The sequence below is a fragment of the Opisthocomus hoazin genome, chromosome 3 (assembly GCF_030867145.1).
Source record: "Opisthocomus hoazin isolate bOpiHoa1 chromosome 3, bOpiHoa1.hap1, whole genome shotgun sequence".
NCBI classification, from domain to species: Eukaryota; Metazoa; Chordata; class Aves; order Opisthocomiformes; family Opisthocomidae; genus Opisthocomus; species Opisthocomus hoazin.
The window spans coordinates 32543775-32559102 of NC_134416.1; the positions used below are offsets into that span (position 1 = coordinate 32543775).

The 15328-nt window shown below is 38.3% G+C and overlaps 1 protein-coding gene across 7 annotated transcripts in view; it reads right to left on the reverse strand.

Moving 5' to 3' along the window:
- RALYL (RALY RNA binding protein like) overlaps positions 1–15328 on the reverse strand; it is a 418321-nt gene that overhangs the window by 59894 nt on the left and 343099 nt on the right. The gene's annotated exons all lie outside the window — the stretch shown is intronic.

A 15328-nucleotide genomic window follows, 5' to 3' on the forward strand; every position in this document is an offset into this window, starting at 1 on the left:
ATTTTGTAGCATGTCGTGGCTGCAATGAGTTTACTAATATCAGCTGCTTGTTAGGACCATTAGCATGTGACTTTAGGGTCCTTTATAAATATATTTAAATCAAATTTACAACCCAATTATTTTGAGATGTTACATAACATGCAAATAGTGCAAAAGCTTTCTATTGTGCTGATTTTCACTGTGAGTACTGTACTAAGAAGAAGAGCAAATTAAAACCCCAGGTACTTCATGTCTCTTTGTAATCTTTAAGAAAAGTGTTTCTACCAAAGCGAAGCATATCATACCTGGAACTGAACATTTCATTTATGATGACCCCTCCCATCCGAAACCAATTCAGTCCCACAACAAAATATTGTAAATAGAACTGTAAACAGGACTAATCGTAAACAAAAGTAAAGTAAATAATTAGTGTGTGTTTCAAGAATGAACATTTCCTGCAAGTGTTATTTGTAGAAAAATCAACAAATACTTTTGCAGTTATTTGATTAGCAAAGGTTTTATTAAAAGAAATCACAAACCAACAGATGAGTTTAGCTACTGCCATCAATCCAGAAGGGTATTTAAAAAAGGTGAACTTGTCACTGTGCTTTTGAAAAGATTATATGATTTTGTCTTTAATTAGAAAAATATTGCATGCCATCTTTTTGCAAAGCATTTACTTTTTCCTTTCCAGAATCACTAGTGGAAACAACTTAGAAGCCCATCTTCATTGACAATGTCATCTTCTGATGTACTTTAAACCTTATTTCGTGGGGTTAGGTTTCCAGCAGTGGTAAGGACAGCTTGCATGAAGTTTGAGGAAAGGCCAAAATGGATCCAAAACGTAGTAACTTTTGTGTTGTCCTCATCGCTATACCTGACCTTTCCATTTCTTTCTGGGGTTGTTATCCACATGGAAGTAGATGAAGGCATCACCGATGGACTTGCATGTACCTGGAAGTACAGTGGAAGCCCAAAGTTGGGTATCCCTGGGCACAGGGGGATGCTTGTCCAGGGCAGTCCTAGTGCTGTCACGAATGCTTTCCCTCCCAGACTGCAATGCCACACTCCAAAACCCTCACAGCACCATGAAAATGCTTAGCTTGGCATCTTCTGTGCTTAAGCAGTACTGCCAGAGAGCAGTAAAGTGATGGAGCCCTTCGTGTGTGTGACTGCATCCTTCTCTTGCAGGCTTTGTGCTGCCACCATGCGAGCTTCACGGACCAGTTTCTCCTTCTGTGGATCACACCATTACAGGAAAACATCTGCACCATCTTTGCAGCTTCTCTCTGATGTATGAGGAAAAGCCCAACTAGTGTTATGGTTTTGTTTCCTGGTTTTCTGCTTAATGAAATGAACCAGACCTGTGAAGTACCCAGTGTTTTGTCTGAGAGACTAACTATAAGCAAAACGAGCAAAGAATGAAAGCCTCAGAACATCGTTACATACTTCATAACACAAAAATTCTGTAATGAAGAGAGACCTGGCACTATCCTGATGGAGGATATTCTGGTAGATTTTACTTGCAAATGAAATGTGTGTGATAGAATGCCCTGTGGACAAAAAACTGCAATTAAAAATCTATTTGAAGTCCATTCTCAAGATGGAATTCAATTTGATTTAAATAGCACTGCCCTGAGTTTGACCCCCCTCCAGTATATTTGACTAAATGGTTTTAGATAATTTGCTGCATTACATTAAATTAGCTCAAGTGTTCCTCATAGTAGAGAAATACAATTATCTGTTGGCCTTTTATTTAAATTGGTAATTCAGTATATGGCAAATTAATATAAAGGTTTTAAAACTGCAACACCATATAAAATAACATCCTATATCATCTTTACAGGTGACATTTCTTAATATAAGTTATAGATTTTTTACCTTTCTTTTCTAGCCTGCAGTACTCCAAATTATCCAGAGTTTTGTGGAAGTCTTGCATGGTTAAATATGATATCTCAAAAAGAGTAACCATGATAAGCTGTGAGAAGGGCTGTCATACACTTTCAGGAAAAATATTAAAGCCGAAATTTTCTTTCTTGCAAAAATATATTGAATGTGCAAGAAATAGTAGGCTGGACAGTAAGCAAGGGAAAAATGTTTTAATTATGTAGGAATGGCAATGAAGCTGGAGTGATCAGAATTTTTGTTTCTTTCCTGAAATGATTTTCCCATCAGAGAATTTCAGTTTGTCAAAATGACAAGGCAGTACGTCAGTTTGAATAGGAGAGAGGCAGGCTAATCAGTAGTATGACTGGGACATGGCAGACTGAGGTTGCGTTTCCCTTTGATTCTGAGCTAAGATTGTCTGAAAGGTCTGACTTTCTTATCTACATATAAAGGACAAATTTTTGCAGGAGGAAAAAGGATTTGTGCACTGTGTTAATTGCTCAATTAACATCAGTCACTGTAAACAAAACACAAATAGGCAATCAATTTATACCTGTTGACATGCTACAATACTGTCACAATGTCTAAAATAAGGATCCTAGAAATTTCCCATTTAGTATTTCACTAATTTCTCTGTTTTGGAGAGACATTTTACAAGATCTGATTAACATAATTGTGCATTTCTTTATTTTCTTTGCTGCTCAGTTTGATTATATTAATGCCAGTTCTCTAATTACCATCTTTGACATAGACTGAACATATAGATAGACAAATTTTTCAAGATTTGCAGAGAAACATACAAGGAAAAGTGACTAGACTAAGGGCACGTGAATTACTCTTTGACTTGTAAAGAAATCATTTACAGACAGGAAAATCCCAGAGTAAACTCCACTTTCCTTGCATAATTGTTCTATTAATATTATAGGCAAGATGGCTTTTTATATCTGAGGCCTGAACCATGATACATAAATAATATAATTTCTTGTTAAAGAATTCTCGCCTCTTCTTCCCTAAACCTATTTACGGAGCAAAGTGGGTAACTTTTCTAACAATATCAGCGCTATATAGAAGCAAATGGATTTTAGCCAAGTATTCTCGAAGGTAACTCGTTATGAGTCAATATATTCTTCCTTGTGGTGATCATCTAATTTCACCTCTAAGGAGTTAGTAAGAAAAATGTGGATTTTAAGGCATATGTTAGGGTTCTTATTCTGACTTTTTAGTATATTAAAACTATCTGTGCTGAATCAGGGAAAGTGATAGTCAGGAAACAAAATTTTTTTAGATGAGTTACCATTTTGGCTTGCAATCTTCAAATAAGAATTCCCAAGGAGGATAAATTGAGTGTGTTTCTGACATCACACATTTTCTGTTTGACTGTAAAACACATGAATAGTGATTACAGTTTTCAGGGAGTTTGGAAGAATTAATATCTCTAACAGAAATCCAGAGACTTCAAGCTTTTTATTCAAGCCATGTAGGAAAGTCAGGCCAACTAAATAGCATTTTGGACTTAAGTCATTTGATGAATTGGCTGCGTAGTGTTAATGTTATGTTGTATGATTGATGTGACTGACTGTCTTACCTGTCAAGCATGTCTATCTTTTTGCACTGTACAGCTTTAGGAACCAAACACTTAGCAAAAATCTGTGAAGTCAAAGAATATTCAGATTTATTACTCACTTTGTTTGCCAATGAATTTAATTTTAAAATGACAACCAAGGACAACTCAAGGGACCTTTCAAAAGAAATTGAGGTAGTTTGCCATTCACAGTGATTACCTAGGGTTGCATCTTTCTCTGCATGTTGACTTCATGGTTTGAAGTTAACTGCCATTAGTGATCAGAAAACATCTTCAGAAATTTTTAAGCAGCATTGCTCACTTTTTGTCCTCTAATTCCTTTCCTTTTTAAAGCATGTGCATTATAACTTTTGGTAGCTCCCACTATTTGCATACAATGCAGGCAAGCCTAATAAAAGCATGTCTTAATTTACAGAAGAAATATTTTTTCATATAACTTTCACTCTCTATTGAGACTGAAATAGCCATCACTGGTGTACACTAGGTAATTATCTTTCCTTCCTTCCTTCCTTCCTTCCTTCCTTCCTTCCTTCCTTCCTTCCTTCCTTCCTTCCTTCCTTCCTTCCTTCCTTCCTTCCTTCCTTCCTTCCTTCCTTCCTTCCTTCCTTCCTTCCTTCCTTCCTTCCTTCCTTCCCTCCCTCCTTGACATTTATAATAGTTTCTGTGACTTAAATTGAATTTCAATCTAAGATAATTTTTCTGGACATCAATAACTGTTGTCAGATAGAATTAGGGAAGAAGCTCATTCTGTCTTCTGAAACATCCATAAATTTCATTATAAATGTTGTCAAGTTTTATTAAGAAACTTTGTCATATTCTGGAATAAATAAATGTTAGACCAGCTGTATAGAAGATCTAATCTGTCAGAAGTGTTGCAGAAGCAGAGGGTATGGAGGAATAATTTGCAGCTTTATGTCAATTTTTACAGTTGTTCTTCACAAATTTAATAAGTTCCATTTCCAGCTGGTGGCTGACATTGCAATTGATGACTCTGGTTAGAAAAACAGCACAAATTGTATTGTTTTCGTGACTATTGTATAATATCAAATATTGTATTAGTATGAACATCTAAGAGTGCCCTGGGAAGTTCTATTTCACTGAGATAAATGCTTCAGTTATTTATTAAAACACAAAAATCTAGAACAAAATAAAATACTTCCCTCAAACCATTGATGGAAACTAAAGTACTGCAAACTCAAAATGTCATTTCTCAACGCAGACGTACTCCTTTGCTACGAAAACTGACTTAATGGCTAGAATAAGAGACAGATAACAGGTGAGACTTAGCCTGATTTTTAAAGCTTTTGATAATACCTTATATGAGAGTCTCATATTTAGGCTGGAAAAATATGATCTAGTTACCTTAAGGTAAATACACATTAAGCCACAAAAACCCAACGTGCCCATACACAAAGAACTGTGCCAATGGGAATAAGAATCACATTAAATACTAGGAATCATAGAATAGTAGAATCATTAAGATTGGAAAAGACCTCTGAGATCATCAAGTCGAACCGTCAACCCAACACCACCATGCCTGCTAAACCATGTCCTGAATACTCAGTGATATGTTTTGTTCAGTTTTGGTTTGCATAAATGATTTGAAAAAGATGATACAGACTATGCATGTAAAATAGATGACAAAAAGTTGGATTTTAAATAGTCCAGTGAACAGAGTTAAAATCTGAAATTTGTTTGATAGATTGGAGAAATAGTCTGAAGTCAGTGTAATGAAATTTAAAAAAGAAAAGAGAAGTCCAGTGAGAATTTGAGAACAAGAACTATGTTCTGTGTGTATGGAATGGAGGATAACTGGATAGATGTTGCAAAAAAACAAGTTTCAAGATGGCAAGAACTGAGTAACAGGATGCTTTTGAGTGTGGGGACATACTGAAACACCTTTCCTCAGAGCTGATGAATCCCTCCTTTGCTGCACTGTGCCACCTTTGGGCACAGCATTTTATAACAGGATGGGGGTAGACAGAGAGAATCAAAAGGAGAGCAATTAAGAGTTTAAAAGATGATAATGAGCTTTAGAATGTTGGAAACGCCATATCAGGTAGAGGTTATTAGGTCTTCCACATATTCTCTGTGAGATAGGAACTTCTACCTTGAAAATATCAACTGAAGCTGATGCTTCCAACTCTGTGGAATCCTGCTAGTGATCTAGGAGCTGGAGTTTCTGTCATTTAGATTCTTTCTGCTCCACAACAAGAAACCTGAAGTTTCTGCATATACAGACCTTAGGGTCTATCTGTCTGCAACAGCTCACTGGAGTTACAGAATATGAAAGTCTGGGACAAACACCAGGTGACACAGAAGGAACCAAGTACAAAGGCTCCTAGTCTAAGTAAGCATGGCCGTAAGCTATTGGTGCTTCACTCCTGAGAAATAAATTTTCCCACGTAATCCCTTGCTTGTTCCACCTAATTCCCATTTTGATAGACGTCACAGAATCACAGAATCACAGAACGGTAGGGGTTGGAAGGGACCTCTGTGGGTCATCTAGTCCAATCCCCTGCTGAAGCAGGGTCACCTACAGCAGGCTGCACAGGACCTTCTCCAGGCGGGTCTTGAATATCTCCAGAGAAGGAGACTCCACAACCTCGCTGGGCAGCCTGTTCCAGTGCTCCGTCACCCTCAGAGGGAAGAAGTTCTTCCTCATGTTCAGACGGAACTTCCTGTGCCTCAGTTTGTGCCCATTGCCCCTTGTCCTGTCCCTGGGCACCACTGAAAAGAGCTTGGCCCCATCCTCCTGACACCAACCCTTTAGATATTTGTAAGTATATATTAGGTCCCCTCTCAGCCTTCTGTTCTTCCGGCTGAACAAGCCCAGCTCCCTCAGCGTCTCCTCATGGGAGAGATGCTCCAGTCCCCTCACCATCCTTGTAGCCCTCCGCTGGACTCTCTCCAGTAGCTCTTCATCTTTCTTGAACTGGGGAGCCCAGAACTGGACAGAGTACTCCAGATGGGGCCTCACTAGGGCAGAGTAGAGGGGAAGGAGAACCTCCCTCGACCTACTGGCCACACTCCTCCTAATGCACCCCAGGATGCCATTGGCCTTCTTGGCAGCCAGGGCACACTGCTGGCTCATGGTTAAGCTGTCGTCCACCAGGACGTCCAGGTCCCTCTCCACAGAGCTGCTCTCCAGCAGGTCCACCCCAAGCCTGTACTGGTGCATGGGGTTGTTCCTCCCCAGGTGCAGGACCCTGCACTTGCCTTTATTGAACCTCATCAGGTTCCTCTCTGCCCAGCTTTCCAGCCTGTCCAGGTCACGCTGAATGGCAGCACAGTCTTCTGGTGTATCCACCACTCCTCCCAGTTTTGTGTCATCAGCAAACTTGCTGAGGGCACATTCTAACTTTTCATCCAGGTCGTTGATGAAGAAGTTAAACAAGACTGGGCCCAGTACTGACCCCTGGGGGACACCACTGGTTACCGGCCTCCAACTAGACTCAGCGCCACTGATGACAGCCCTCTGAGTTCTGCCATTCAGCCAGTTCTCTATCCACTTCACCGACCACTCATCCAGCCCACACTTCCTGAGATTCCCTAGGAGGATATCATGGGAGACTGTGTCGAAAGCCTTGCTGAAGTCCAGGTAGACAACATCCATGGCTCTCCCTTCATGTACCCAGCCAGTCGTGTCATCATAGAAAGCTATTAGATGGGTCAGGCATGATTTCCCCTTGGTGAATCCATGCTGACTACTCTTGATAACCTTCTTTTCCTCCACTTGTTTGTTGATGACCTCCAGGATAAGCTGCTCCATCACCTTTCCTGGGAAGGAGGTGAGGCTGACTGGCCTGTAGTTCCCTGGGTCCTCTTTCTTGCCCTTTTTGAAGATTGGAGTGACACTGGCTTTTCTCCAGTCCTCGGGCACTTCTCCTGTCCTGCAGGACCTCTCAAAGATGACGGAGAGTGGCTCAGCAACGACATCTGCCAACTCCCTCAGCACTTGTGGGTGCATTCCATCAGGGCCCATGGATTTGTGGGCGTTTAGATCGCTTAAGCGATCCCTCATACAGTCTTTAGCATTCAGGAGCTAATCCCTGACTGCCAAGCAGATCCAAAATCACGCAGGTGTTTTCCAGTATCTGTTCTAGGGATGTTTCAGGTTAACTTCCATTTCAGCCTATTTTAACTACTGACATGTCCCAACATCTTGCTTCACACACAGCTGTTATGTGAGGAACACAAGTTGATGCTGTAACCCAAAAATGTTGTATGTTATACTAAAAACTGACATTGCAACTCACACAGAAATTCTTTAGGTTCTCATTTGTTCTGTATTTTTGTTCTTTAGCTCCTCTGAATCATTACAGTGGCAGTGAGCAATGTCCTTCAGTCAGCAGGTGCTTTGTCTCTTCTCTGCTCAGATAACAGTAAATTCATATTTGATTAGAGTCCACAACTGGATTATTTAAGTTTACTAAAACTAAATTTTACTAATTACTGAAGAATTTATTCAATAAGTAAACTACTACACTAGTAAGCACTCCAGGGATAAACAGAGGTTCACTTAAATAAGATTATCCCTTTGACTCCCAGAGTCTTTATATGCAGGTCTATATATATCTCTCAATGTATATATGATATGTATTTAGTCCTTCAAAAAAATACTGCAACACATTATGCATTCTGAGTGACAAGAGAGACCCATTTTTTCTAATGTCTTATGATTTCTGACAGGGTTAATTATTTAACATTTAGAATAACTGAGACCACTTCTTGAAGTGTCAGGTTTTCCCCAGCCCCATGAGGAGAAATTTTCACCCTGAAGAAGTTAACTTTCCTAGGTGATGCAGATCTTAAACAACATAATTTCTGACGATACAGAAAGCTGAAATTATGCTTGATCCCCATGAAACAGCATGGTTGGAGCATTTTCTGTCTAAGAGTGTTTGTGCCTACCCTAGGATTTGGTTTTCACTAAAGCAGTTACTGTGTATTTAATATGGTGCAAGATGGAGCTGCCTTTACTCTTTTCAGAGTTTTGAAGTGAAAGGAATGGAATATTTGGCTCAGAATATATATATCACATGATTTTTAAGCATTTTATATGTCTAGACAACAAAAATGTATATGCAAAAATATCAAGTTTTTTTTTAAATAAAGTTTTTTTTTTTTATTTTAAAAAATCACTATTGATGCAGTACGTTTCATTTTGCCTGTTCTACTTAGCACCTAAATCCATGATATGGCAGTGCCAGGGCACTGAGTGCAAGAAAAGTTTTCAGGGAACATTTAGCACAGGATACTGTCAGCATTATCTGATGTCGAGCTGTCTAACCTAGCACACTGCACTGTGCACTGAAAACCAGAAGCAGTGTTATGGGGGTTTTCAAAGACAGCCCAAGATAAAGCAAGTTTTGTCCCTTTTAATTTCTTCTGCCTTACCCTGTAGAATAGTTCTGGTACAGGTATACATAGCATATGACCAAACTTAACTAGTTTCCTAGTAAAATCTGAATCTTGTTACATGATTTGTAACCATCAAATTCTTGACATGAGTACAAGTTTCAAGGGCCCTAGGATTTATTTCTACATGAATTAATAGGACAGATAATCTTTAGCCATCAGTTAGCAGAGTGTGGCTGAATAATCTGTCCAGAATTTGACAGCTGAAAAACTGAATAAAAGGTATCTTTCAATACAGGGAGGAATTGCTTTTAAGAGACTGCCTCTTCCATATGCCAATTTTCACAATGGCAAGAAGCTAGGGTGAAACATAAATCAGTATATGCAAAAGTTGGTTTTGATTTACCAGTAAGAATGTACTTTGTCATGTTGGGTATGGAGTGCACTACTGTTCTAACACATGTGATGGAAAGGTTTTGGTGTTGTGGTAGGAAACGCAGCATGGGGATGAACAGCAAATGCAGTAGTTTCCAATAATCCTCATTAATAGGTGGCCTATATTTTAGACAGCAAATGGAGAGGAAAACACAAAAGCTCCAATTCATGTGAAGGTTGTATAATAATATAATATTTTCAGAGATCTAGAACTAAAAAATAGTATTGTATCCATCTAATAGAGTTTCAGCAGCTGATTATAGTTTGTACCTGATTTTGCAGTATTTTTCTCTATGAATCCAGAAATCGCCAAGACGACACGAATGGTGCCATGGATTCTCATAGCTGAGATAAATATTGGTGTGTATGAGAAAAACTAAGCTGTGATTTGGAGAGAAATTATTTCAAATTCTACATAAGAACACCTTCTTAGATAGTTATGGACTACAGATTCGTCCCACACCACCCAAGAAAAGTATCCTGAAGCCAAATGGAGTGATAAGGAAGTTAAAGTGAATTTCATCTTTACACCACATCAGTATGATGTTTCCAGTTGTGGAGAAATGGATGCTTTAATTCAAAGTGAGATTCTTACATGAATCAAGAATAAGAACTCATGTTCCTTCATGTAAGAACACCCCTGACTCTGATCCCCTTCCCAAACTGAAAACATACTCAGTTTGGTACCTTTGTTCGAGAAAGCAAAGGAAACAAACTCTGGAGAACGAAAGTAACTCCATGCCACCACTGTCAATTTTAATTTGCTTTTTCCTATGATATGCTGATAGTTCCTAAATTTTGAAAAAATCTGTGCTCCCGACAAAATAAAGAATTTTTAAAAAATACAGTAGTGTACTTAGCTATGTATCTTATAGACCTCTTTCTGACAGTTTTAATCATTCTTTGCATGCAGCTGATGTCACCTGACCCTCTTCTGCTCTAAATCAGAATAAGAACATTCAGGTCAATATGTACTGGTCTGAAAATGTCTGGAATGAGTTCATCTGGATAGGCTGAACAAAACAGTGTTGACTGATCTAATGCACACAATCAATACTAGTTTACTGCATGGCTATTTGTAGTCACAAAGAGATAAAGGTTAATGCAGGTATTGCCTTTGAGGATCCCAAGGGTACGGGCTTAATCTCCTTTTCCCTCAATGACACTACTAACACTTAAAAGTAGTTACAGGAGGGGCACTGCCCTGACAATGTATGGTTCATGTTTGTCATGCTGTTTCCTAGAATAATCTCACTCTTGCAAGACTGAAAAATAAAACACACATTTTTATGCCAATGGATGTAATAAATTGCTAATTTCTTAGCACTCATAATAAATTCACACACGTTTATGACTACATTAGTTCCTTTTCAGTAAAATAGCCAATGCTTTTTCCAGATGTTCTGGGAATACCAGCAACCTAATCTACCGAAAAGGCATGCAATTTGTAAATTATTCTTTAAAAAACAAAATTACATTTGACATTATGCACCAACAGTGCTATCTATGTATCAGTCCTGGCAGGTTGAATAACATATTTCAGACAGTATACTCCAAGACTAGCAGAATTCACCAAGAAATAAACTTGTGAAGTAATTTCATTGTTAATAATTCACCGCATACTAATATGTTGTTATTGACCCTCTGTGTTGCATACAGCACACACTTCCGTGCTACTTGTAAAATTGCTTAACAATCCATTTAAATCTCTTCTTCCAATATTATTCATAAAGCTTTAAAATATGCAATAAGTGACAGCCTGTCATTTATACAGCCTTCCTTATTTAGTCACGGAATACTAAATCTATAATCCAGCATCACATTTCTATTGCTGTTTGTAAGCCACCTAAACCGTGCCCTTGCAGCACATGAGCAGCTCCCAGACTGAATTACAGCCTTCTGTACAATTAGAGGTGCTACACGATATCAGAACTAATGCCTAATTACGAGTCCACAAAGTGGTGCTCTGAAGCACAGCCTTCCCCTGCATCTCTGATTAGTGCTGCAATTAAGGGTTTACTAAATTCCTGAAAAAGAAAAATACCGCTGTTCATTTGCTATGCTAGGACAGGTCCTTCTCTGTTCTGTGTCATGAACTTTATGTCCTTACTTGTAAGACCCCTATAAAGTTCATAAGACAGTTACCATATAACAGTGGTTGCAAAACAGGATAGTATTTCTATGATTCTTGCTTCACTAAAACTCAAATGTGGAAAAATGACCATGGTGTCTGTTTCTAATTTTTTTTAATACGTTGGAGGTACTATCCTTTTACTTTTGAAGCTAACTGAAGCACAGATGAGTGTCTACAGAAGACATTATCTTTTTGCTAGAACACACTGAATCCAAATCCTGATTATTTCTTAAATCAAATGGAAGAAGCCATGCGGTGATAAAGGATAGAAATCTCACATGTAAGAAGTGATAGGAACAGGGCTCAGACTGTCAAGATTTAAACAGAATGAATGACTAAAAGTACTATTCCTGCCTGCCTACAGGCAAAATCTTCAATGCTCTGTGTCTCTTAAGAATATACTTTTTGAATTATAAGCCAAAGTTTTTTCATTCGTATTAGCAGCACAAATTCTTGGATAAGAAAGGAGCCGTAACAATTTCAAAGCTATCAGAAGGTTGTGAATACGTTTTCTGTTCTGCTGTGGTATAAATAGTGATTAAAAAACGTGAAAAAAATAAGATGGTTTTGCAGTTAGTTACTTTAGCTATAGTATACTGCTTCAGGTTTCATAGGAGATGAAAAAAGTAATAAAGAAGATTAAAGAAGATTAAACACCAGCAGAAAAAAAAAAAGGCAGTAATAAGAAAACAGGCTATTCTCCTCTAAACTTGCTAATCTCTAAGCAAGAGCGTGATTATGGTGTCTGGGCTTTTGTGGAAGAAAACAACATCAGTTGTGTGATACCACATGTCATCTTCTGCAGGAAGAAAAGTACTACAAGCTAGGAAAAGGGATGCAGGTCCTCTGCAGATGTGTACACTGGTATCACTGGCTTCCTCTTAATAAAGGAAAAAAATAAACTGAGAAAAGACTGAGTAAGTCTAAAGAATAATTTGAGGGGAGAAGGGAACAAAGGCAAGTGCTAGTCTTTGTATCTGTGCAGGACAGAATTCAAAATGGATCTCGATTTAGGACGTACTGATAATCTGAGAAGGAATATCTGCCCTAGTCACTAGAAATAGATTTTAAAAGGGATTTATCAGTATTTTTAAAATAGCGAAGGGGAAGATTAAAAAAAAAACAAATCAAACAGTTTTGTTGTATAGTTGCTGTTGGAGTTACTACACAGATTAGGAATAATATGACTGGATGAACAAATCAAGAGAACAAGTGTATTTGATATATTTTGGTCTTTTGAACTTTTTCTCTGTCAGTGACTTGTCTCCAGAAACAAGTTTTCCTGGGTGTTACTAAGGACCTGAGACCCTTCCCATTTTCCTCTCTCTAAATTTATTAGGTGCTGCATGCTCTGGATCATGTGAAAGGGCAAATTTATGTCCTTGGCAACCTCTCCCAGCCTCTCTGAGCACATGAATTTCCTCTTTAAACATCTCTAGGACCAAACTGATTGCAGACAGAATTTAGAAATGCAGAACTATATGTGTTTCCTTCCATCAGCAGACATGTTTTTCTTGTTTTTGTGAAGTCAGTTATTTGGCATGGAGCTTTTTCCTTGAAAGACAGAAAATAAACAAATTCAGAACAAACGAAATCACTGGATCTGCTGTAGCTTTGTATCTGTCCTTTCAAAATTTTTAATAAAATTGAGAATGCTACTGAAGTTGTCAACACAAGCAAAATTTGCACTATTTATTGTGAATTTTAAGTGATAATTTCAAACTAAATGACAATTATTTCTGTACGCTAATGAATGCTTCAAATATGATCACTGGGAACATTCTTTGATGAAATGAATGTAAATAATATCCTACTATCCTACCTTTATTTAAACATGCTTAGAAATGATGTTTTATGAAACTAGATCTTTTGTCAGGAGAAGAGTTGTAGAGGAGTCTGATCTTAGATTCATTCCATTGCACTGAAATAAAATAGCTTATTTAAGGAAGGAAGGTAATCAAAGGCATCACAAAGATACATTTCTGTAAAAAGGAAGAACTTTGATTCATAATTCACACTATGTTATCTTAATATGATGTATTCATCAAAAGATTATGTTCCATAAGCATAAATGTTTTTTTTCATTCAATATGTAACAAAATCTAAGAGGCATAACCACTATTTAATCCAAATTTTAGTATCAGAAAATAATTGATCAGGTTTATTTTGTGTTGGCTGGATTGTGTCTAGGCTCTTGTAGGCCAGTGATAAAAATTAACACACAAATGCATTAAGAAAAAAGAAGGAATAAAGAAAGTTGTTGAAAATCTAGGACAATATTCAATCAAGAAAGATCTTTATATGTGCATTTATTTTTATTATATGCCAGTAGGTTAAAGCATATTGCTAGTACACTGCCAATGGCACACTACAGCAACAATTAAGCAAAATACTGCAGTGTTCAAACAGAGTAGTAATGCTTGTTTGGCACAGAATTTGTACCCTGGAAGAAACAGCGATCATGTTGCCCATAAACGCACCTTTCACACTTTCTGCTGAAATGAAGGGTGCCCAAGAGTTCTCAGAAGAATGACTCAAAATAAAGGACGGCTCTGAGAACTGAGAGTCAAACCAAACCACACCAAGCTCCAGAAACAATATCTTAAAATAAAGCTGAGAAGCAGAGAGCAAGTGGAGAAACACTATAAGCATATTTTTAAGCCTCTGCTATAAAATAAAACTGCAAAACCAAAGGAAATGCAAGAAGTGTAACATAATCCAATCAGTTTTGTGATGGAGCTTATAAAAATAAAATGTACTGAGGAAACTGATAAAGTCTTTTTGTCAAAGAAAAACAAAACTTTAATATAAAAACATAATCATACCCTGTAAATAAAAAAGCAACTCTTTCCAGTGTATTAATATCAGATGTTTAAATATAATAATTTCCTCCAGAGGCCGTGGGACTTACAGAATTGTAAAGTAAAGGCTCTTTAACATAGCTAATTAGTAGCAAGTTAAATCAAGCATGCTGAATATACATTTCAATTGCATTACAAGGAGAAGTGGTAGGGAATGGGAAATGACGGTGCTATCTAATACCACTAAGTGAGCAATGAACCATCAGCCCGAAACTTCAGAGAGCAGCTTGGAAAGAACTTGCCTGCAAGGGACGCCTTTGTGGGAACTCAACCACCACTGGGTGGAGATCTGGCCACCTGAGGCAACACGGCAAGAAACGATTTCTCTTGTTAATCTGTCCACTATATCCATCCCACGGATTGTCTCACTCGAGGAAATGCCTCAGCTTGATGGATGACTGGCTAGAAAGCTTCATGCCCAGCCAGAAAAGGGAGGAGAGGAGGACTGAATAACTCCTCACTGGGCCTCCAAGATGTGGCGCTGGGGGAAGGCCAGCTTTGTTGTTGTGGCCTTGTGAGGAAGTTTGGAGTTTGGCAAGGGTGAAAAAATCCACATGGGGAGGGTTAGTCTTAGCTACATCAGTCTTGGAAATGTTTATAGATCAACTACAATATCATATTGTGTAGAGCAAAGAGAGTGACTAGATACCCCAACAGTGCTGAGTAACTTGCCTTCCTAGTTTACTTCGCAATCCTAGTCCCTTGCTTTCCTAAATTATACAAATATTAGTTCACTCCTGGGGGGCTTATCTTTGCCAAACAAATTAGTTTCCTCAAAAAGAAGGCTTGGATGTTGTCTGGGACAGTTTGCTCCCAACTCCTTCCCAGTTGTAGCGGTATCCATGTAATGGTTTCAGTTCCCTGCACCTCATGTAGTCTCCAGCAGGTCCCCCCAGCACCTCACGCAGTGAGTAGCCACACTCATCTCCATGCCACTAAAAATCCCACCATTCTGCTAGCCTGCAGCACAGTCTTTTCATTATTTCAAGAGACCCCAAAATAGAAGGCCCCCCATTCTTCTCAAATCCCCTCATCTTGGTTGCTGCTAGAGGGGTGCCAGAGAAGACTTTGAGCCAACCCTTGTGTTTA